Consider the following 26,314-nt stretch of genomic DNA (forward strand, 5'->3'; position numbering starts at 1 on the left):
TTTTTGATCAAAAGAGGACTTCGGAGGATTTTGAAAACTTAGGCTTGAATCCGATGCGTTTTGGTTGATTTGATGTTGTTTGAGGTGTTTTGAAGATTTGTACAAGTTTGAATAAGGTTTTAGGATATGTAGGTGCCTTCGGTTGAGGTCCTGAGGGCCTCGGGGTGATTTCGGGTGGTTAACGGAGAAGTTGAGATGTTATTGCAGCTGCTGAAATTGTTGTTTTTGGTGTTTTCGCACCTGCGGTTTGGGGACCGTAGGTGCGATGTCGCATGTGCAAGAGAGTGGCCGCAGAAATGGATTATGGAGATTTGTTAGGGACCGTAGAAGTGGCTAAGAGGACCGCATTTGCGGAGTCACAGATGCGGATGTGGCCGATTAAGTGATTTTTGCAGAAGCAGAATAATGACCCCAAATGCGGTACCGCATATGCGATTGAAGGACCGCAGATGCAGAAAGGCCGTGGCAGAACATATAAGTTATTTCATTTCGCGAAATTGCGCTATTTCACCATTTTTGACTTTGGCCTTGGAGCTTTTTGGGCGATTTGAAAGAGGGATTTCAAGGGAACTTCATTAAGGTAAGAAATTTGGACCTAAAACTCGTTCCTATGCTATTATTTCATGGATTAGAGCTAAAAATCATGGAAATTAAGGGTGAAAATTGGGGAAACTAGGGCTTGGGAACTTAGGACTTTCATTGAGGATTTGGTGTACCATTTGAGGTCGGATTTCTGAACTTTTGATATGTATGAACTCGTGGGGAGATAAGGAATCTATTGATGTAAAAATTATCGAATTCTGAGATGTGGGCCCGGGGGTCAGATTTTGGTAATTTCTGAATTTGTGTCATATTTTGATTGTTTTCACTTGGGCTTCGTTCCCTTTGCATATTTTGACGTCCTCGTTCTGATTTTGGATAGATTCGACGCGCGTTGAGGTCGATTCGAGGGGCAAAGGCATCGCGAGTAAGATATTTGACTGGCTCGAGGTGAGTAATGATTGTAAATGATGCTCTGAGGGTTTGAAACCCCGGATTGCACATCGTAGTGCTATCTTAAGGTGAGGCGCAAGCTTGATGACGAGCGTGGGGTCGTGCACTATTGAGGATTGTGACTTGGTCTGTCCCGATAGATGATTTTACCGTGTATTTGACTCAAATCTATTTGTTATCATCATTATTTGGGCTGAATGCCATATTTGGGCTTCGTGCCAACTATTTGAACCCTTCGGGGATTTTTATTGATATTTCCTCACTGTTTTGACTTTATGCTTGAACTGAGTCATGTTATTTTCCATTGTTTCCGTACTCAGCCATGTTTACTCAGTTTTAATACTTAAATGATATTTTTAAATGATGTTTGGCTGAGAAACACTATTTTACTATTGTCCGGGTTGCTTGTGAGGATTTTTGACCGAGTGAGGCCGAGGGCCTATGTTGTGAGGAAACATTTGATACTGATTATGAGGCCAAGGGCCTGAGATATGTATGCCATGAGGTGGCTTGATTGAAATGAGGCCGATGGCCTAGTGATGATGCCACGAGTTGGCTTGATATTGTGCTTGGGTCGTGAGGGGCCCCTCTAGGAGTCTGCACACCCCCAGTGAGCATGGGTACCCATTGTGATGTGAGATTGAGCCCAAGGGGCTGGTATTGTTCTATGTGATTGCCCGAGGGGCTGGTACTGTTCTGAGATGTTGCTCGAGCAGCGGATAAATTTATACTGCGCCTGAGGGGCGAGCCTTTTTGTGTTTACCTTTCTTTATTGACTATCAATTACCTGCTTAATTATTGAAAAAGGCTTTTCAGGAAACTACATTTGAGTTAAAGGATTTTACCTATCTTTCACTGATTTACTAATTGTAAATGGTTTTACTACTTCATTATAGAATGCTTTGTGCCTTGCCTGATTTTTTGCTTTAAGTCTTTATTTACATTTGTTACTCATTGGGTTGGAGTACTCACTTTACTCCCTACACCCATGTGTATAGATTCAGGCATTGCTGATCCTACCAGTGCAAGTTGAGAGCTCCCGGCGGACATTCGGAGTTCACGAGGTAGCTGCCTGATGTCCGCAGACCCGTGTCTCTACTCCTTTATCAATTCTATATCCATTCAGACAGTTGTAGTAGTTTATTGACTTAGCGTATTTGTATTACGACTTATAGATGCTCATGACTAGTGACACCCCGGTTAGGGCTATGTATGGGTGTTCTTCCGCGTATTTATGTTATCATTGTTATTTCAGATTTATTTTATCATGTTTAGACCATGTCCTAAATGCTTAACTGTCAATAATTGGAAAATGGGAAGTGTCGGCTGGCCCAGTTTTCACGAGAGGCGCCATTACGACCGGGTTCGGGTTAGGGTCGTGACAAATATAGACCTTTCTGGTCATCTTCCTTGCCTTGATATAGGAAATGAATCTACCTCTCGGGGATACAGTATTACGTTTCAATTCATAAATAGGCTCCCACGGAAATTGGAATCGGACTATCTTTGATCTACAATCAATGTTGGCATGATAAGAAGCGAACCAATCCCTACCCATTATAACATCAAATTCTACCATATCTAACTCGATTAGGTATACTACTGTAGATCAACTATGAACTATTATTATAAAATCTCTATATACTCGTCTAGCTATCATTGGGTCCCCAACAGGTGTGGATACCTCAAAAGGTTTAATCAACTCAGGTTTTATTCCAAACTTACTAGCAACCAACGGAGTAACATATGATAAGGTGGAACCTGGGGCAATCAGTGCATATACATCATATGAGTAGACTGATAATATACTTGTAACAACATTGGGTGATGATTCTTGATCCTGTCATCTTGCTAAAGCATAAATGTTGTCAGTAATTTGTTAACGAACTTCCTCAAATCTTCCATGTGGTCAGTGGCATTCTTGGACTTGATAATAACATCATCTACATACACCTCTATCTCCTTATGTATCATATCGTGGAAGATGGTAGTCATGGGACTTATGTAGGCAGCCCCTGCATTCTTCAGGCCGAACGACATCATCTTGTAATAGTACATTCCCCACGGTGTAATGAAAGCCATTTTCTCAGCATCTTCTTCATCCATCCAGATCTGATGATACCCAGCGAAACAATCCACAAATGTCTGCAATTCATGCTTGGCACAATTGTCGATCAGGATGTGTTTGTTTGGCAAGGGTAAGTCGTCTTTCAGACTGGCCCGGTTGAGATTCTGGTAGTCGACACAGACTCTGACCTTTCTGTCCTTCTTTGGTACTTGGACAATGTTGGGTAATCTACTACCCTGAGAACCTTGGTTTTAACTTGCTTAGTGACTTCTTCCTTGATTTTTAGACTCATGTCAAGCTTAAACTTTCTAAGTTTTTGCTTTACCAGCGGACATGTTGGATCGGTTGGTAGTTTGTAAGACACAATAGATCTACTCAGACCAGTCATGTCATCATATGACCAATCGAATATGTCTTCATATTCCCTTAGAAATTCTGTGTATTCCTTCTTTTCTGGTGGCGATAAGTGGACATTGATTCTCGTTTCTTTGACGTTCCCTCCATCTCCTAGGTTAACAATCTTGGTCACATCCAGGTTGAACTTAGGTCTGCTCTCAAAATTATTAACTTCCTTAACAACCTCTTCTGGTATTTCATCTTCCTCTGAATTTGTGTTCGTTTGTTGTGTTGTCTCGTTGCATATTACAGTCATTGGTTCATCAAGATAAGTAATAGTAATGTTGTATAAGTAAAGTAATGAGAGAAAACAATAGTAATAAGTGTTGATTCATAAGAAAAGTTGGAATGCTTTGATAAATTGCACAATTGTTTTGAACATTGAAGATCTTATTGCGGGAATTGAAAATATGCGAGAGAAAAAATAAAAATCTTTTAGTAAATCAAAAAAGTACTTGTTTTAGCCTTTCTACCCCGAGGCTCGTTGAGCTCTGGTTGTCCTGATGGTCCAGTTATTGAGGCGTGTTCCTCTGCTTACAGCCTATATAGAAGGGCCTTCCTCCCCCTCCTCATTGAGAATAATACAGCAGTCCATGTCACCGTCTTCTAGGAATAAATTATTTACTGCGGCTAGTGCTTCCTCTTCTTCTAACCCATAGATAATATTGGCCAGTTGGAAGGTCTACTCCAGATGTAGTATCTGCTGCTCCAACAAATAGTAAGGACTGCTCCATGGTGGCGACCAGTTGTTGAACTCTTCCTCAGGTGTACTCATATCCCAGACCGAAAGTGGTGCCATGTTTCTTGAGTTTTATAGGCTTAGCGATTCCTTGGAGATTCTTGCCGAGCCCTTTTCCAGGTTCGTACCCACACCAATTCAGTATACTCTCGATCTTTTTGTCCCACCATTTGTCTTTGTCAACAACATTCACTCGTTCAATGTGATGGTAAGTCTCTCCACCTAGCTTCTTTCTCCCTTCGATTGACGGAATGGTCTGGCAACTGTATATGGGGTTGCTACCGTCGTCGTGAATGATCACTTCCTGGTGGTTACAGTCAAACTTTATTGCCTGATGCAGTGTTGATGATACAGCCCTAGTGGCATGGATCCAACGCCATCCCATCAGTATATTGTAAGATGCTGGCACATCTATCACTTGGAAATCAACATCGAACCAAGTTGGTCCCATTTGCAAACACAGACTAATTTCCCCAATAGTGGACCTCTGGGAACCATCGAAGGCTTTTACGTTGATGGCTCCATCCTTTATCTTGTGCAGTCCCTTACCCAAATTCTTGAGCGTTACCAATGGACAAATGTTGAGGCTGGAACTCACATCAATCAGGATCCTGGTGATAAATTAGTCCTTGTATTGCACAGTGATGTGCAGTGCTTTGTTGTGCCCCAACCCTTCAGGCGGTAGCTTATCCTCATGAAAAGTAATTTTGTGACTCTCCAATACCTGTTCAACCATGTTAGCCATTTCTTCACTAGTAATGTTATTGGGAACGTAGGCTGCACTCAGCACCCTCAACAGAGCATTCTTGTGTGCCTCAGAATTTTGTAGAAAAGAAATTATAGAGATTTGTGCCAGTGTTTTGTTCAACTGGTCGATGACTGAGTATTCTTTGGCCTCTATCTTTCTCCAAAGATCGTCGGGACCCATCTCAATGATGGGCGGCCGATTAGAGGCCTACTGGCTTGACTTGGCTAGATGTTCAGGGGTATAGACCCTATCGGTCCTTGTCATACGCTGTGCGGCAATAGTTTCCTCAAACCTAACCTTGCCCTTCCTCTTTGCCTCAGCTGCATAATCCCATGGTATAACCTTAGTATGGAATGGTGTTATGGCTGACATCGCCACTGGGATTGGTGTGGACATCTTCACTCCGAACAGAGCATGTGCTTTGGGAGGTAAAGCTACAACTTCAAATGGTGGAGGTGCATTTGATTGAGTCACGAATTTGACCTCAATTGGTGTTGGTGTCTTTGTAGTTGCTTCGTACTCAAGTGGCACATACATGTTTACCTCAACGTCCCCAGATGGCTGAATCTAAACTATGATTGGATTAAGAGTAACTATTGGTTTCTTTGGATCATCACCTTTTGTGATCAACCCAATCGACCCCTTGGGATCCCAATCATCCTCTATTTCGATCATGTGAACGCCTCCACCCTTATGGTCTGGCAAAGGATTATTGTAGACAGTTGGAGCGGTTCCTTTGCCACAATAATTTTTTTGTCAATCATAGCCTAGATCTTGCCTTTTAGAGAACGACATTCGTCGATGGTGTGTCCCTTCATGCCAGAATGGTATTCACTAGATTTGTTTGGATTGACCCATTGAGATGGGTTCTAAGGGGTTTTGGCAGGGATAGCGGTGACATAACCAGCGGCTTTGAGTCTCTCATATAACTGGTCAATGGGTTCGGCAATGGCTGTATACTTCTTAGGAGGTCTGCGGTCAAAATTTGGTCGAGGCCTAGGGAAGTTTTGGCATGTAGGGGGTGATTGATAGTTGTATGGTTGAGAATTGTAGGCTTGGTAAACAAGTGTGGGTTGGGAGTATCTGGGTGAAGTAGGCTGATATGTGGGAGCTAGAGGTGATTGATAAGTGGGTGGTGGAGTTTGGTAAGAGAGTGAGGGTGCTTGGTAATTTGGTGTAGGCTGATATGTAAGTGGAGGCATCGGATAGGTTTGGTATTTGATGGGAGATTTGATTTTCTATGCAACCATTACGGCCCTTACGTCCCTTTTCTTGGATGCACCACTAGATTGTAAGTCCTTGTTTGTAGCTTGCAAGGCCTCAAAGTTCGTGACCATGCCGCTTTTGATGCCCTCTTCGATCCTCTCACCTAGCTTGATGATGTCAGAAAATTTATGGCTTTCAATCAACATTAGCTGCTCGTAATACTAAGGGTCTTGAGCCTGGACGAAGAATTTGTTCATCTATTCTTCCTCTAAGGCAGGTCTGACTTTATCAGCTTCGGATCTCCAGCGAGTAGCATACTCGCGGAATGTTTCTGTGGGCTTCTTCTTTAGGTTCTGAATGTAGAACACATTTGGTGCATTTTCTGTGTTGAACCTGAACCTGTCCATGAAATCGGATGCCATACTCACCCAGTTTGACCATTTCTTCAGGTCTTGGCTAATGTACCAAGACAGAGCATCTCCTTTCAGACTCCTCATGAAAAGCTTCATGCAGATCCTTTCGTCTTTCCTTACTCCGACTAGCTTGTCATAGTATGTTCTCAAATGGACCCTCAGATCATGTACCGTCAAACATCTCGAACTTTGGAGGTTTGTACCCCTCCAGCAGCTCAACATCTGGTTGTATGCAAATATCTTCATAGTTTAAACCCTCAATTCCCTTGCTTCCTTCGATGCCTTGAATTCGGCTAGTCAGTTTCTTAAGTTCTTCAACCAGGTTCCTGATGAGCGAGTCTTTATCATCAGACTCGGGTGTGCTTGATATGGGTTGGGTGGAGTGTGGCATAGTCTTTTCATAGATGGGGGTGTTGTGATGGTTTGGAAGTGGTAATTTGTGGAGTTCAAGGGTTCTAGGACGAGCAGCGGAGTATTGTTGGAAGTATGGCAGGTATTGCAGTGGTGGTGAGGAGTGGGATGGTTTTGTGGCTTTGGGATATTTTGTAGAGGTGTGGGGTTCTGAGAATTTGGGAAATTGACATCGGGAGTGGTGAGGCAAAATGACAGATTCGCCAGATTCCAAACCTAATCAAGTTCTTTTTGGAATTTCAGCAGCTTTTGTTCAAGCTACGATGCACTTTCCTTAGGAACCAGAGTACCATGACCATGAGCGACCTCTACCCATTCAGTTGATTTTTCCTTTCTGGAGTTGTTCACATCTTCCATCTTTCCTTTGTTCTTGTTTTTTACTAGACTAAGAGGAGGAGTGGGTGGAGGTCCTCTGGATCTCGTGGAATAAGATAATGTTGCTAGAGTGCACGAACTAACCTTTGGGGAAGGGGAATAAATAAACAAAAATTAAAAACAAAAAGGTAACAAGTTAGTGAGGATTATAAGAAACTATTGCGATACTTAAACACATAGTACAAGAATGTAAATCGTGTCCTATTTGGGAACCTCTTTGTGCCCAAGGTAGGCCTAGCGACAAATTGATTTGGAGAACTTAAAATGCTAAATGCCTCATTTTATTGATAAAAAGTAGACGAATCCCAATCGACACTAAATAACAGGAAATAAAATGTCACTAGTGGCCATCGGCCTTATTACACTTCTTAAAACAAAAGAAAAACTCCTATCTATTTGGTCCCAGAAGGACCTTCCTCAAGTTGAATGATCTCGTTGATCAAATCCTCTAGTTCGCGTAGGTTCACCAGTAAAAATGCCTTGGCCAGGTGTTCTCCTTCGTTTCCCTCGGTGTTCTGGCAGTCGGTGACTGTCTTCCTCACTTTTCCTTCTAATTCTAGCAAATTGTATTCCAGATATTCCAACTTTTCCCTAGCTATATCGGCCCTCTCTTTCCACTCATTGATTTGGTCATTTGATGGAAGACTCCTCCACCAGTCTAGCAAGAGTGGGGGCCTGCTAACCATTCCGAAGATGGGGACCTCATTTTTAATTTTCTGCAAAACAAAAGGGTTAAGACCATACCCCTACCAGACTCGACTATTTAATATCAACAATTAGCATGAAGCATTTAGTTCTCTAAATAAATGCACAGAACGTGGGGATGTCCGTTTGGGTTTAGGGAAAGCTAGTGGACTTTGGACAAGGCTATCTTAAAGAGTTATTATGCGGACAACATAACTGACTCGTCTAGGTTTGACCATGATGCATGCACATTTTAAATAGAGTAAGGTTTCTATGGGGTTTTAGACTGGTACACTTGAGCGGACAACTCAAGGGGGAAAGGCACAGAACCGTCGACTACACCGTTGATCGACTGGTTTTATCGCAAATACGCCTTTTCGAGATATAGGGGTGATAATATCGGAAGAGCGCAACCACTCATTATAAGCATTGCTATGGTATTTTGTGTGGCACGAGTGCAATATGATGTTGATCATGATTATGCAACAATTAAAGTAGGTTGTCACGTATTTGCACATTAGGAAAGCAGTAAATACAACAATTTTTCATAATTTAAAGTGGTAGTAAAGGAAAGCAATAAAGGAAAGTAATAAAGGAAAGAAACAAAAAGACAAGTCAGTTTTGCAATCGAAAAGAAAATTGAATGCTTGAAAGAAATAAACAAATAATTGCGCATAAAGAAGCATAAATTTACAATAATAGTCTGAAATAGTAAAAGCCTAAAAATCCCCAGTAGAGTCGCCACGCTATCGCGCCCCCTTTTTCTAGAGCGAAATCGGGTTTATGATATTTGGAGGAACAACTCATTCCTTTTGGAAACTAAATTTGCATTTGAAGAGTCGCCACCTAATGATTAGGGTGCATTAGGATACCAAAAGAGTTTGAGTTTTAATAACTAGGGATTACGGTAAGGGCTTGAAATTATTCCAAGGGGAAGGTGTTAGGCACCCCTCAAAATCCACTAGTGTGGTTCCCGGCCAGACAATTATTATGAATTTGGGGTGCAATTAACATGTAGACAAATAGGCTCAAATAAGAGGGGGTTTCATATAATGGTTTGCGAATAAACAAAGTTTGGAAGAGTAAATAAAGCTGATTTTTTTTAAGAAGGAGTTTAAATTATAAAAGAAATAAAGAAATAAGGAAAGGGGGTCCTAGGTTTATTAACAATATAGATCACCCCACACAATGCCCGGTAATTACTCCTCAATGAGGGGCTACACGTGACATTATCGCGTGGTCATCATATCCATATCTACTCTTCCTACCCCGTTAAGGTATTTAATGCATGGATTGGTCTCGTTTACTTATTGTATACTATTACCTGTCCCAATCCTATCAGTTCCGGAGGCATTTAGGACTACTAATTTTAAAAGGGAGGGACATTAGGCTTATTTGTAGCTTCAAAGGAAAAAACTCTAAGGCAATATACAAAACACGTATTGCAAATTGGGGAAAGCATATATCAAGCAGAGGCTCAGATATACCTCCTTAAACAAAGAAGCACGTAATTAACATGACTTACACATACTGTTTAGGTCTGATTTAAAAGGTATTAAAGACGACTGAGAGGAAATTGTTGAGACAGTTTCAGCTTATCACATAACTCAGATAAGAAGTCCGAATCAGGCCTGCCTGCTGGTTGTAATTATTAATAGAAGCAGATTCAGTTTATATTTATTACCCTAAGGCTTGCCTAAGTGTTGGACAAGGATCCTGTAAGCATGGTATCTATTGGATTCAGAAAGCAATGAAGCAGTAAGGCTCTAAATGAACTGTTTGAATGCACACTTGTTGAACTTGCTAAGTGATAGAATCAGATTACTAAAAGAGATGCAGGATTTAAACGAATTGATTACAATTTCTGCAAACAATAGCAGCCATTACTACTGGTTTTATATCTAACACTGAGTGAGGCGAATCAGATTTTTATTAGAAACGCCTATAGGCATGCTTTCTAGGTGTTACTGATTTTAAGACCTTGTAGACGTAGCGTCAAAATGCAGAAGCCTTATAGACATGATTTCTAAGTGAAGTTTGAATATGCAAAATCCTATAGACATGATTTCTATGTAAAGTTAAATATGCAGAATCCTATTGACATGATTTCAAAGTGAAGTTAAATATGCAGAATCCTATAGACATGATTTCTAAGTGAAGTTTGAATATGCAAAATCCTATAGACATGATTTATAAGTGAAGTTAAATATGCAGAATCCTATAGACATGATTTCTAAGTAAAGTTTGAATATGTAGAATCCTATAGACATGGTTTCTATATGAGGTTGAATATGCAGGAATATAGTAGTCCTATAGTCATGATTTCTGCCCTTTGCATACATAGTCACCCACCCCTTTTCATTAACCAGCCCCAATTGTTTATTACAAATTATTACAAACTAGAATAAATAAAATTACATCAGGAAAAATAAAAAAATACAACTAGAGGAAGACTGATTCTGACTTCCTCTATGAGTTACATGATAGACCCAACTCAAAGACCATTGATCCAAAGCCTTTCTCTAATTTGAGTGTGTCAAAGTTCCCTAAGAGCCTCAATGGGACTCCGGGCAATGCTCACACCCAAATTGCATTATCAGAATGGGGATAAGTGCAGTGTGGAAGGGCCAACCCTCAAGTGTCCAAGTTCAGAGGGAGCTCAAGGGGTCCCAAGGCAAGTCTCACAAGAGTGGGGCAGAACTTAAAGTCCAAGAGAGAGTGCAAGTGAGGAACAGAGTTCTAAAGGGGTGAAGGAGAGGGAAATAGCTACAAACAAGTACACAAAAAGGGTTCAGGGGAATAGGGAAGTTGCAAAGAGTCCATGTGCTTAGACATTTAGCTAATTCTGGGCATGCACATGAATAAAGAGTGCTGTTATGCTTATAAATCAACAAGAATACACAACATATGATAGTGACATGAAGGTTATGATTCCAGGGGAATCAAGTTTGAGCCATAACCAATAATACTTAATATTGTCTGCCTCAAACAAATCATTAGCATCAAACACATTAGGGTAGGTGGTTTGGGATTCATAATATGAAGGAAATTACAACATGCTAAAGTAAATTCCGAACTAAACATAAGCAATAGGCAGACATACAAGTGAAGGTATTAAATAAACATATTGTTGTGGTTGCTGAAAACCTTAATCAGGACATACCAGTTTCAAAGGAGCAAAATACAGCAGTAGCAGTATACAAGTAACAAGAGAGAGAGTGCTTTTTGAATGTGAGTGTGAGTTCAGAAAACTTAGAGTGTTCGTGTGTTTGTATCAATGAAAGAGCATGGTATTTATAGTTTGAAAACAGGAAGAGAATAAGGTAATAAAATAACCATGTACCAATTAAAATCAATTAGTAGAAGAACTTCCTTTAATTAATGAGTTCAAACTTAAACGGTAATGAACAGAAATCATTTAAGGAAAGAGATCAAATAAGCATCTTGTGCAAAGTAGACAATTAGGAGTAGTTTAATTAAGGGAAGGATTTTTGAAATACACGGTTAAACAATAAAGTAAGAATCAATCAGTACATAGTAAATCAAGGAGTTAGAGATTCGAAATTACTGGTTCATGAATAAACCAAGTTAGAAAGGCTAAGGAAAGTTTTCAAATCAAACCAAGAAACAGGTAAATTAGTAAAACAAGGAAAGAATCAATCAGGCTCACAAGGAGGTCTGAAATCTGTCAAAAATTGAAAGTCATTTTAGAGGAGAAGCTCAGCGTATATAAAGAGCACACAAGTATTAGGCATGCGAGGTTGAATTTAGGACAAAGAAAAGTGTCATGCAATTGCAAAATCAGTAAATAGTGGACTATAGGAACATGGTAGTCACATAGGTCAGTTTCAGTAACTCAGCAATGGAGAAGGGAGAGAGTATCAAATAGCATGCAAAGGGTCCAGTAGAAAGATATTAGAAGAGTTTACCAGGGATTCAGAATCAAATAAAGAAACAAAAGATTTTGAAATTCAGTCGAGCAACAGATGAAACAACATCAGAAACTCAAATAGGTCCAAAGAAATTAGGGTTTTGAAACCAAACAAGTTCGGAGATGAGGAACAAACAAATCACATAGCAAATAATATCAGAACGCGAATGAACCCCAAATCTTAGGGTTTTTGCCATCAATCGAGTGTAGAGGTGAAAGACAAGAGAATCAGGCAAAAATATCAACAAAGAAAATAAAATCAGAAACCCTAAGAAAGAACTTAAGACTTTAACCTAAAGAAACACACTAGAAGAATCAACATAAGAAACACAGTGGAACATGCTACAGATCAGAGAGACTTCTAAATATCTTGCCAAAAGTCTAAATCAGAAAAGATAAAGGTTTTGAAAGCAGAGCTTTGAAAGAAACTTTGAGAAAACGTTTGAAAGTTTAGGGAAAATACGGATCTAGAATAGATCTAAAGAAATCAGAAGAACTTCAAAAGTTAGGGTTTCAAAAGAACCCAGATGGTGAGAAAGGCTTGGAAAGTAATTGATCTAAGCAGGAGATGTCGAGATTAGGCTCGAATAGCCATGGCTAGCCGGAGCAAGGTCGGAGACGGCCATAGAACTCGAATCGAACAAAGTCTGGGCCAAGCTTCTTTAGGGTCAAGCCTTGAAACTATAGTAACCAGGCGTGTAGGAGTTATAGGAGGCTGGTATAGGACATCAGTGGCCTTGGAAGCCATGGATTCTGGTGATTTTAAGGTGGAAGCGGAAGGAGGCAGCTAGGGTTTGAGGGGAGCCTGAGAGAGAACTGGGAGAAAGGGGGGATTTGAGGGCGGCTATAGAAGGGAAATGATTAGGTTTAGGGGTTAGGTCGGGATAAAAAAGGAAGGGGTTAAGGGTGGTCGTTGATCATTTTGATCAACGACCTGGATTGAAGGTGAATTCGGGCGGGTTCTTTTAAAGGGTCATGGGATGGATAGATTTAGGATTTGGGCTGGGTAACTGGATTTGAAATTGGGTTTAATTGGGGTGTCAAATCTGGCTAATATTGAAACGCAAATGGGCTAACATTTAAATAGTCATTTTTCCCTTATTTATTTTATAAAAAATAGTAAAATAATTTCTGAAAATAAATTAAAGGTACTAAAATAATTAATAATACATAATTATCAAATTAAAAATACTGGAGATGATTTTATAAATATAATTACAATTAAATCTTGAAAGAGGCCAATATTACAATTATATGCAATTTAGCTTTAAAAATACTAAATAAATTTGTAAAAATATGAAAAAATTATGCTAGCTATATTTTAATATAAACATGAGAATCCAATAAATGAATCACCCAAAATGATAATTCTAGGGATAATTACTGGGTTTTTCTTGATAAAATAAGGCAATAAATTGATTTAAAAATCTTAAAAATTAAGAGAAAAATAATAAAACCTTGGGACATACTTATATATGCACATACATGCTATTTTTAGAGTATTATTCATATTATAAATATACGGAGAAAAATTGGGTATCAACATCCACAATACCACTGTGTTCTTACACGGAGTCCGATCTCGACCCGATCGGTTAGGTCATCTCATTTAAGACATCAACCATATCCACAATTTCAATCATCATTTCTAGCACAATTACCACCATGTGTGCGGCATGGCATCCGGTAAAGGACCGATCGGCTAGGCCATCTCACTCGAGATATCATCCTTTCAATCAATCATCTCACCTCATATTTCTTTCCCATCTTTCAATGCGTTGGCACTAGTGGACTCATTTATTAAATCGTTCTTCGCACTTGGCCATATTTCACAATTCAAGCTTCCCTTTTTACACATTAAACACTATTATCATATCAATAGGAACAAGGTTGTTCATTTGACACATGATCACACACGAAAGCAATTTAGATTCTAGGGCACATAGATGCTTTTCACACAATTTGACACAATAATCTTATAACAACCCGACCAGTCGTTTTGAGAATTTAAACTTTGATCAGTGGCGTAAGGTCTTGAACAGCTTAGTAAAGATTGAAACTTTATGATCCGAAATAGTTTCTTATGTGTTTTGTTTGTGCCTTGAAGTTATTTTTGTTGGATTTGAGACGTCGGGAGTGTTGAAATCCAAAATTTTCCTATATATTTTAAATATGCAAAATACCTTCAAATAGCATATATAAGCATATCCAAGGTTTTTATTATTTTTCCATAATTTTACAGTTTTTTTTATTGATTTATTTACCCCTTTTTATCCATAAAATGCCAATACTTATTTCCAAAATTATTATTTTTGATAATTCATCTATTGTATTTTTATATTTTTGCCAAAATATGGCTAAATTAATTTTTACAATTTCATTTAATATTTTTAAAGCTAAATTGCACATAATTGCAATATTAGCCCTTTTAAGGTTTAATTAGGTTTTATATTTATAAAATTGGGTCCTATATTTTTAAATTGTTAGTTACGTATTATAAATCATTTTAGCCTTTTAAATTTTTTTTCAGAAACTATTTACTATTTTTTATAGATTAAAAGAGAAAAAGTGGCTATTTAACTTGTAGCCAAAATTGGCTTTCAAATCTTGCCCAAATTGGACCCCAATTCCCCAGCCCAATTTTATTTTTAATCCGACCCACATCCAATTTTAACCCTAACCCAAACCGGATCCGTACCTACCCCATTCAATCTGGACCGTTAATCATTCAGATCAACGGTCCCCGACCCCCCTTCCTAAATTAAACTAAACGACCCCCAAACCCTCTCATCCGTTCACTCAATTGACTCTCATCTCTCTCTATCTATCTCTGTTTCTCTCTAGAATCTTCCCCCTCCCCTCCTCTCCTCTAGAATGATCCACTTTCTCTGGCCATCTCCTTGCTTGAATCCATGATGGTCTCACCACCTACCAGCTTTATGGCTCCCTCTTGAGCATGTGTCATCATTTTGTGTCCTTCAAGTGAACTAGAGGCAGTTCACTCGCCTCCTATGGTTTCTCATGCCATTTTCCGGCCATACATGGCCGTTCGAGGAAGATTTGTGACTTTTCCGGTTATATCGGTAACTTTTCAAGGCTTTCTTACTTTTTCTGGGCTCTCCGAAACCCTAGCTTTAAAAACTTTCTGATTTTCATTCATATCAGTCTTAGATCTGTGTATGTTATGAACCTCTTGGTGTTTTCTCAAAGGTTTTTCCGATTTCTTTCAAAGTGACTCTTTGTCTTCAAGATTAAGGTTTTCTTAACCTCTTTTAGAAGAATTCTTCTCTGATTTTCAATGTTGTCTTATGATTTTACTATGTTTAAACGTTTTGTTTATGTTTTTCTTCTACCTGGTTCATCGAGTTGAAAACCCTAAGTATCTTTGGTTTTATCCGGGGTTCTGGAACTGTCTTTGATTATTTTGTATGTATATTTGTTTCGATTTGGGTTCTTTATGGTTAGATCCCATTTCCTTGTTTGTCTTGAATGATTCTGAGTTCTTACCGCTTTTTAACTCAACTTTGTTGAGACCCTAATTTCTTAAAATTTTTCTTCACTCATTACTGTGAGTTTAAAGGCTCTCTTTACTTGTTTCTGACCTTCTTTAACTGTTAGTTTGGTTTCCCACTCTGGTTCTATGTGTTAACCATGACTACTTAACTCGTTGATTATCATGTTTCGAGTGGGTTCTTTTATCACTAAGCCCTTAGCCTACTCATGTTGCTGCTATACGTTTGTGTTCATCTAGTCGCTTCTTTTTGGTTGGCCTTGCATGTCTGATACTCTTGTTCATTCTTCTCAATTTATATGTCGAAGTGCAGAATCATGACTCCTTTTTGATTGATGTTGATTTCCTCAAGTTACGATTTATTGCAAGGGTTTTGTTATAAACCCCTAATTTTACTTGTTTGTTTAAGTTGACTGATTCCATTCCTTTATTTGTTGTGATGTTTCACCCCTTCTGAGTCCTTTCCCAAAATTAAGTATATTATGTACTTAGACTCAATTATATGCCTTATACTTTTACTACCCCTTATATGGTAAAAATCAATCTTTCTCAAACTGATCTTCTTTCCTTAATCACCCCTGTTAGTATTTGTTTGAGCTGTAATTCCTTGATTAAAGGGGAAGTACTTGTATTAATTGATTCTGATGGCAATTACTTCCATATTTGTGTTAAACCTTTACTTGTTACCTTATTTTTCACTTATTTTCAAAACTATAAATACCCTAATTTTTTCATTAAGGAGACACAAACAACTAAGTTCAGAACACACACATACACATTCAAACTCTCTTTTCTTTCTCTACTACTTGTGCTACTACTTTGTCTAGCCGGTTGAAAGACAAGGCTAGACTGTGGAACTCTGATTGCTTTACTTTTTCTACACTTTGCTTCGTCAATTGGTATGTTCTTAGTTTAAATTCTAAAACTCAACTCTGTGTGTTCCCTTGTTTGTCAATCCTTGTCTCCTTCTGCACAAACGTAATGACTCATGTTATTAAATTGTACATTTATTTACTGCTTCACAAAGCATGCTTAAAATTCTGCCTTCCTGTTGACCAACATGTTTGCTTGTTCTTGTTTATGTCCTTCAACTAGCATGTCTCCTAATTTATTTGATTCGTGACTAATTATGTGTTTTTAATTTGGGTCCTCTATGTCCCACAACCCCTACTTCCCTGTTTTTAACTGCTGAAGTTGTACTGCTCTTTGAACATTTTCTATGTGTGCTGTTGTTGCTCCTATCCCCTTTCCCTTTCAAAAATTGTTTTTCCCTAAGCAACTCTTCTGTTGCTGTTGCAAATTTATTTCAAACCATTCATTTTCAAAATTGTTTTCCAAATCAACTCTTTTAAATCTATGTCAAGCACTCTCACATGCACTCTTAGATCATAAGGTTCTACCCCTTTTGTGTGAGCCTTGCTTTGGGACCCTTGAGCTCCCTCTGGACCTGGACACATAAGAGATGGCCCTTCCACACTGCACTCACTCTGTTCTGGTTATGCAATCTGGCTGTGAGCACTGCCCAGGATCCCTTGAGGTCCTTAGGGAACTCTAACACACCCAGATATGAGAAAGGCTTTGGAAAAATATTGAAATTTAAGGTGGTTTATTACATAACTCATAAAGGAAGTTAGAATTAGGCTTTCTATAGTTGTAACTTCTTATTTTGCATTTCTCATGTAATTCAATCACATGGTTTGTAATAATTTATAAATAAGTATTGGGGTGGATGGTGAAAAAGGGATATGGTAAATATGCTTGTTAAGGGTAGAAAACATGTTATTAGGTTTATGTTCCCATTTGCGCAATAGAAACCATGCTTAGGGTTCATGCATGCATTAGAAATCATTCTCTTAGGTCTCATGTTTATTATTTCAGCCTGAGCACTTTTAGAACATCATGTTTTAAAATTTGCTAATAGTTAGCACTCCTGCCTTATGCACTTAGAGATCCTGCTCTTAGGAAATTCTGCATTCCTGCCATATGCACATAGAAATCCTACTCTTAGGAATTCTGCATTTTAGATACCATGTCTTAGGATTTTATTTGCACTTACACTTAGTATAAATTGCTGATTATAAAAGAGGTAAAAATAGTTTCATAATTGATTATCCTGTTTAAAATAACTGGTAATAATCTCTGCATTTGACTAGAACAACATGCTCTTAGGTTAAAAAAAATAAGCTCTGAACCGTCTTTTAATAATTCTGAATAACTGTTGCATCTCGCTTTGCGCCTAGGCAAGCCTTAGGCAATTACTTAAATAAAACTAGAAATGCCTTTGTCGAATTATCAACTTTTAAATTCAGTAGGCAAACCAGATTCAGAGTTCTTTTCTGAGTCGTGTAATCAATCTGTTTCTGATGTTTCCACTTAAACACCCTACTTTAGGATCTTAAATTCAGACCTTAATTGTGCATAAGTCATACTGTCTATGTGCATTATTTGTGGAGGTATACATCAGCCTTCTACCTGCTTATATGTTTCCCTGTCTATGTGTAGTCTTATATGTTTTGTATGTCGCTTTAGTATTTTTGCCTTTAAACCTGAGGGTCTACCTATAACCTCCTTCTTATAGGAATAGGAGTCCTAAATTCCTCCGGGACTGATAGGAATGGGACGGGTAACAACATGCAATAGAGATCGAGACCAACCCTAGCTTTACTTACCTTCATGGAGCGGGAAAGGGTAGATATGGATATGATGACCGGTGCGCTAATGCCACGTGTATCCCCTCTTTTAAGGAGTGTCATACCGGGTATTGCATTGATGTGATTCATATTAGAAACAAATCTAGGACACCCCCCTTTACATTCATAAGTATGCTTTAGATTGTAACTCTTTTCAAAATTTCGCCTTTCAATAATTGTTTTCAAACGCTTGTGTATTTAAACTTAAATCCCCTATCATTTGAGCCCTACTTGTTTATTTGCTAATTGCACAAATTCACAAAAATCATCTGGCCGACAACCATACTAGTGGATCCTGAGGGGTGCCTAACACCTTCCCCTTAGGATAATTTCAAGCCCTTACCCTATCTCTGGTTATCAAACATGGTCGTAGATGAACCTTATCGGTGCCCTAACGCACCTTAAATTCGTTAGGCGGCGACTCTTCAAAAAATGCAAATCCCGTTCCCAAAAGGAATGAGTTGTCACATACCCAAATGTCATGAACACGATTTCCGCAGAAAGGGAAAAAGGGGGCGCAACAGCATGGCAACTCTGCTGGGGATTTTTAGGCTTTTACCATTTCAGATTGTTTTTGTGAATTTGTACCTCCATATGTGCAATTACTTGTTTAATTTGTTTAAGCATTGAATTTCTTCTTCAAAAGCGAAACTGACATATCTTTCTTGTTTCCCTCCTTTATTGCTGCTTTAAATTATAAAACTATTGTATTTATCCCTTTCTTAACTTGCAAATACATGTCAACATGCTTTTAATTATTGCATAATCATGCTCAACATCATACTCCACTCGTGCCAAAAAAATACTACAGCAACGCTTGATAAGTGGTTGCGCTCTTCCTATGTCATTACCCCCTAAATTCGGAAAACCATATTTGCAGTAAAACTAGTCGATCAGCAGTGCAATTGACAGTTCCGTGCCTTCCCCCTTGAGTTGTCCGCTCAAGGGTACCAGTCTAAAACCCCATAGAAACCTTACTCTTTAAATTGTACATGCATCATGGTCAAACCTAGCCGGCTCAATTATGTTGTCCACATAATGATCCTTTAAGATAGCCTTGGCCAATGTCCACTGGGTTTCCCTAAAACCCAAACAGACATTATCACGTTCTGTGCATTTATTTGGAGAACTAAATGTTGTATGATGATTGTTGATATTAATAGTCGAGTTTGGTGGGGGTAAGGGCCTAACCTCATTTGTCTTACAGAAATATGAGGCACGAAGTCCCCAGATTCGGCATGGTCACCAACATCCACCCAAGATTGCTAAGTTGTTGGAGAGATTTACACTCTAGTGACCAAACCCTCGTCAGAAAATATCTGGGCAATCTACCATCCTTCCTGGAGGTCCATCCTAACAACATGATAATAGAAGCTACTACCTTATTTTGGGATAGCGAAAGGGTCGTGTTCCACTTTGGGGGCATCGAAATGACACCTTTGCTAGAGGAGATAGGAGAACTGGCCGGTATGGTGTGGGAAACTCTAGGTTTGTTAATGCCTGAGAACCGCAAAGGCAAGGGTTTTCTTAGAATGATGGGTTTGAAGAAGAATGCAGAATCGACATGCCTGAAGGAATCATACATTCCTTTTGACTACCTGTATGAAAGGTACGGTCACAACAAATCCTATGGTACCTACCCTGACAAGTTTGCCATCACATCCTTTGGACACATCCATTGTAGGGTTTTCGTCTTCATGTTTTGCTTCCTAGGTTTGATCGTATTTCCGATGAATAAATGGAGAATCCATGCAAGGCTGGCTATGGTAACCAAAAAACTAATGGAGGGTATTGGTGGGCAGACATTCAGCATTGTACCCATGATCATTGCAGACATATACCGAGCCTTGGAGAAGTGTCAACGAGGAGCAAAACACTTCGAAGATTGCAATCTATTACTTTAGCTTTGGCTCATGGAACATCTCCAAAAGGGCGAATACCGACAAGAAATTCAGTGGAGGGACTGGGATGATCACATCGCTTTCCACCATCCAAAGCTAATGAATTACATCCCCGACATGCTCGCTCAGCCTAAGAACGCCAAAGGATGGGTTGATCTACTTGATAATCTGACTGAGGAACAGGTTCAATGGATGTTCGAGTGGTTTCCGACAGAATATTTCATCGCCCGATCCAGAGATGCACCTTTCCTGATACTGATTGGTCTAAGGGGAACCTACCCTTACATCCCTCTTCGAGTTATGAGCCAATCTGGTTGGAAGCAAGTTGTACCCAGGGTCGATAAGATGAGCCATTTCAGAGCTGACTTCCAAGATAGTGATAGTCCCTATAAGTGCCAATCCCAGCATATGTGGCATTGCAAGGTCATAATGGGGAAAGACACCATCAAGCTAGATAAATATCATGCCGGTTGTACCCCTTTCTATTCCGGTTGGTTGGAAGACAATCATGATAGTTTGGGCCAGCCAGGGTTTGTTTGAGGTCACATAATTATAGATGAAAAGGCTGAGGCGCAAGTCAAGTACAACTAGCTGTGCAAAAGGATCCATGAATGCGAGAGCGAACACCGAGAAATACAATAGTCTAACCAGAAGCTGATTGAGGAATGGAAGGACATGGCTATCAGTGCCAACAAAAGGCTAGGATACTTGGAGCAAGGCAAAGTAAAACCGGAGAGAAAATTTCTCAAAAGAGTTAAAGATTTTCAAGAGGCTGAAGGGACCGAAGGTGCACATCTAGGGAGAGCGTACATGTTGCTGGGACATCGCGAGTTGGGGAAGCTGTTCGACGGAGCCAAGGATGTGGAGTCCGGGGAAGGTCCTTGTAGCACAAAGTAGATAGGAGTTTATCTTTTTCGCTTTATCAATGTAATAATGCCAATGACCATTAATAACTTTTTCTTCTTGCTTATTTAGTGTCGTTTTGGGATTCGTATATTTTTTATCAATAAAATGAGGCTTTTAGCATTCTAAGTTCTCCAAATCAATTTGTCGCTAGGCCTACCTCGGGCACAAATGAGGTTTCCCAAATTAGGACACACTTTACATTCCCGCACTATGTGTTTAAATATTGCAATACTTTTTATAATCCTCAATAACTTGATTACCTTTTGTTTTATTTTTTGTTTCATTATTCCTTTCCCAAAGGTTAGTTCGTGCACTCTGCATCATCATCTTATTTCACAAGATCCAAGGGCCTTCCACCCGCTCCTCCTCTTAGTCCTATCAAAGGTAAGAACAAAGGCAAAATGGAAGATTTGAACAACATCAGGAAGGACAACACGACTGAATGGGTAGAGGCCATTAATAGCCAAGGTATTCAGGTTCCAAATGAGAATGTGTCACAACTTGAGCAAAAACTGCTAAAATTCCAAGAAGAGCTAGATCAGGTTCGGAATCTAGCAAGCCTGTCATTTTCCCTCAGCACCCCAGATATCAACTTCCCAACACCTCCTCAAAATATCCCAAAACAATATAATCATCCCGCTCCTCACCATCACGTTGCTCTACCAAAGAACCAATGTAACACTAGCCATACCCCAAACAACACTCCACTACTCATCACAGAACCTAGAACTCCACAAACGACCATTTCCACACCCATACACCAGACCACCATAACACCCCTATCTACGTGGAGACCATGCCACACTCCACCCAACCTATCTCATGCACACCTGAGTCTGATGAAAAGGATATGCTTATTAGGAACATGGCCGAGGAACTTAAGAAATTGACCAGCCGAATTCAGGGCGTCGAAGGAAGCAAAGGAATTGAGGGGCTGAACTATGAGGACCTTTTCATACAGCCTGATGTCGAACTGCCTGAGGGGTACAAACCTCCTAAGTTTGAAATGTTTGATGGTACGGGTGATCCAAGGGTTCATCTGAGGACATATTGCGACAAGCTGGTTGGAGTAGGGAAGGATGAAAGGATCTGCATGAAGTTGTTCATGAGGAGTTTGAAAGGAGATGCATTATCTTGGTACATTAGCCAAGATCCCAAGAAGTGGTCAAGCTGGGTAGGCATGGCATCTAACTTTATGGACAGATTTAGTTTTAATACAGAGAATGCACCATACGTGTTCTATATCCAGAATTTGAAGAACAAGCCTACAGAGACATTTTGCGAGTATGCTACTCGCTGGAGGTCCGAAGCTGCTAAGGTCATACATACCTTAGAAGAGGAGCAAATGAACAAGTTCTTTGTCGGGGCTCAGGACCCACAGTACTATGAGCAGCTGATGATGATTGAGAACCACAAGTTCTCTGACATTACCAAGTTAGGTGAAAGAATTGAAGAAGGTATTAAAAGTTGCATGGTTACAAACTTCGAGGCCTTGCAAGCTACAAATAAGGCTTTACAGTCCAGTGGTGTGTCCAAGAAAAGGGATATAGGGGCCGTGATGGTTGCACAGAGGACCAAATCTCCCCTCAAATACCAAACTTACCCAACACCTCCACTCACATACCAGCCAACCCCAAATTACTAAGCACCTTCACCTTCATACCAAGCTCCACCACCAACTCATCATGCATCTCCACCTCCTACATATCAACCTACTTCACCCAGGTACTCCCAACCCGCTCATGTCTATCAAACCTATAATGCTCAACATCCCATTATCAATCACCCCCTGCATGCCAAAATTCCCTAGGTCCTGACCTAATTTTGATCGTAGACCTCCAAGACAGTACACAGCCATCGCTGAACCCATCGACTAGTTGTATGAGAGACTCAAAGTTGTTGGTTTTGTCACCCCATCCCCGTTGCAACCCCTGAGAATCCTTCTCAGTGAGTTAACCCAAACAAATCCTTTGCATACCACTCCAGCATGAAAGGGCATAGCATAGATGAATGCCACACCGTAAAATACAAGATACAGTCTTTGATTTATAACAAGATTATTTTGGCAAAGGAATCCGCTCCAAATGTCTACAACAACCCTCTTCCAGACCATAAGGGGGGATACATCCACATGATTGAAGTAGAAGATGACTGGGATTCCGAGGGATTAATCGGGTTGATCACAGAAGTTGATGACCCAAAGAAACCAACAATTACTCTCAATCCAATCAGAGTCCAGATCCAATCGTCTGAGGACGCTGAGGTGAATATGTCTGTACCTCTTGAGTTTGAAGCAGCACCATTCGCAAAGACATCGGCACCAATTGAGGGTGAATTCGTGTCTCCGGCAAATGAACCTCCACCATTTGAGGTTATAGTTTTGCCACCCAAGGCACATGTTCTGTCTGGAGTGAGGATAGCCGCGCCGATCCAAATGGCGATGTCAACCATGACACCATTCTATACAAATGTTGTACCTTGGGACTATACAGCCGAGGCGAGAAGGAAAGGCAAGGTCAGGATTGAAGAAACTATCGCAATACAGGGTATGACAAGAACTGGTAGAGTCTATACCCCTAAACATCTAGCTGAATCAAGCAAGCAGGCCTCAAATCAGCTGCCCCTCATTGAGACAGGTTCAAACGACCTATGGAGGAAGATACAAGCCAAGGAATATTCGGTCATCGACCAGTTAAACAAGACGCCAGCACAAATATCCATTCTCTCTTTGCTGCAAACTTCTGAGGCGCACAAGAATGCTCTATTAAAGGTGTTAAGTGAAGCATACGTACCAAGTAACATCACTGGCGGGGAAATGGCAAACATGGTAGGACAAGTGCTGGAAAGCCACAAGATCATCTTTCATGAGGACGAGCTACCGTCTGAAGGGTTGGGGCACAACAAGGCACTGCACATCACCGTGCAATGCGAAGACTATTTCATCACCAGAATCCAGATCGATGGGGGTTCCAGTCTCAATATTTGTTTGCTGGTAACACTCAAGAAGTTGGGTAAAGGACTGCACGATATAAAAGACAGACCAATCAATGTGAAAGCTTTCGATGGTTCTCAGATGTCCACCATTGGTGAGATTATTCTATGCTTGACGATGGGACTAAACTTGTTTGAGGCCGATTTCCAGGTGATAGATGTACCAGCATCCTACAACCTGCTGCTGGGACGGCCATGGATTCATGCTCCTGGGAACGTAGCTTAAACGCTACACCAAGCAGTAAAATTCGAATGGAATCACCAGGAAGTGATCATTCACGGCGATGGTAGCAACCCTATATACAATTGCTAGAACATTCTGGTGATCGAGGGAAGTAGGAAGCTGGGTGGAGAAACTTACCACCATATTGAGTCGGTCAAGAAATATGGCACTACCTTCATCTTGGGGATATAAATACACCTGGAAAGAATTCAACAACTAGTCGCCACAATGGCGCGGTCCTTACTATCCACTAGAGCAGCCAATACCGCATCTGCAGCAGACCTTCCAATTGGCCGACATTATTTATGGTTCAGATGAAGAAGAGGCACTTGCAGCAGTAAAGAACTTGTTTTTAGAGGACAATGATATGGATTGTTGTGTTATTCTCGAGGAGGATTAGGAGGAAAGCCCTTCCATACAGGTTGTGAGCAGAGGGGCACATCTCAAGAATTGGACCATCAGGACAACCAAAGCCCCATGTTCCTCGAGATAGAAAGGATAAAATAAGCATTATTCATTGTTTTTACTAAATGATTTTCTTTTCGTATTTTCAATTCCCGCAATAAGATCTTCGATGTTCAAAACAGTTATTCAATTTATCAAAAGCATGCTTGATTTTTCTTATGATTTAATATTTATTGCTATCTCTCCTTACTTCACCAATATAACATTACTATTACTTATCTTGACGAACCAATAACTGTGACATGCAACGAGGCAATGCAATAAACGGACATTGATTCAGAGAAATATGACATACCTGACAAGATTATCAAAGAAGTTGAGAACTTTGAGAACAGACCTAAGTCCAACCTGGACGAGACTAAGATTGTCAACCTGGGAGATGCAGAAAAAATCAAGGAAACACGAATCAACGTTCACCTATCGCCATCAGAGAAGAAAGAATACACAGAATTTCTAAAGGAGTATGAGGACAATTCTCCTGGTCGTATGATGACATGACTGGTTTGAGTACATCTATTGTAGGTCACAAACTGCCAACCGATCCAATGTGTCCACCAGTAAAGCAAAAGCTCAAAAAATTCAAGCCTGATACGAATTTGAAAATCAAGGAAGAAGTCAACAAGCAGATAAAGCTAAGGTTCTCAGGGTAGTAGAATACCCGACATGGTTAGCCAACATTGTGCCAGTGCCAAAGAAGGATAGTAAGGTTAGAGTCTATGTCGACTACAAGGATTCAACTGGGCTAGTCCAAAAGACGACTTCCCTTTGCCAAATATACATATCCTGATCGACATTTGCGCCAAGCATGAGTTACAGTCATTCGTGGATTGTTTCGCTGGTTATCATCAGATCTGGATGGATGAGAAAGATGCAGAGAAAATGGCTTTCATTACGCCGTGGGGAGTGTACTGTTACAAGATGATGCCATTCAGCCTGAAAAATGCAGGGGCCACCTACATAAGGGCCATGACCTCCATTTTCCATGATATGATACACAAAGAGATAGAGGTATATGTGGACGATGTTATTATCAAATCCAAGAAGGCCGCTGACCACATGGAAGTCCTGAGGAAGTTCTTTAATAGACTGTGGAGGTATAACCTGAAACTAAACCCCGCAAAGTATGCATTCGGGGTTTCGGCCGGAAAATTGCTTGGGTTTATTGTGAGCCGCTGAGGAATAGAACTGGATCCATCAAAAGTCAAAGCCATTCAAGACCTACAACCGCCAAAGAACAAGAAGGATGTGATGAGTTTCTTGGGGAGGCTTAACTACATCAGTCGATTCATAGCACAGTCTACAGTTATTTGTGAGCTAATCTTTAAAATGTTGAAGAAAGATGCCACTACAAAATGGACCGAGGACTTCCAGAAGTCCTTCGATAGAATCAAATAGTACCTGTCAACACCACCAGTCTTAGTCCCACCCGAGCTTGGTAGACCCTTACTACTCTACCTTGCATTGTTAGATGGAGCTTTTGGCTGCGTTCTGGGGTAGCACGATGAAACGGGAAGGAAGGAACAAGCCATTTATTATATCAGAAAGAAGTTCACCCCGTATGAGGCCCGATATTCTCTATTGGAGCGCACCTGTTGTACTTTGACTTGGGTAGCTCAAAAACTGAGACATTACTTCTGTGCATGTTCTATATATTTCATATCGA

This window comes from Nicotiana tabacum, chromosome 1 (genome assembly GCF_000715075.1).
Source record: "Nicotiana tabacum cultivar K326 chromosome 1, ASM71507v2, whole genome shotgun sequence".
NCBI classification, from domain to species: domain Eukaryota; kingdom Viridiplantae; phylum Streptophyta; class Magnoliopsida; order Solanales; family Solanaceae; genus Nicotiana; species Nicotiana tabacum.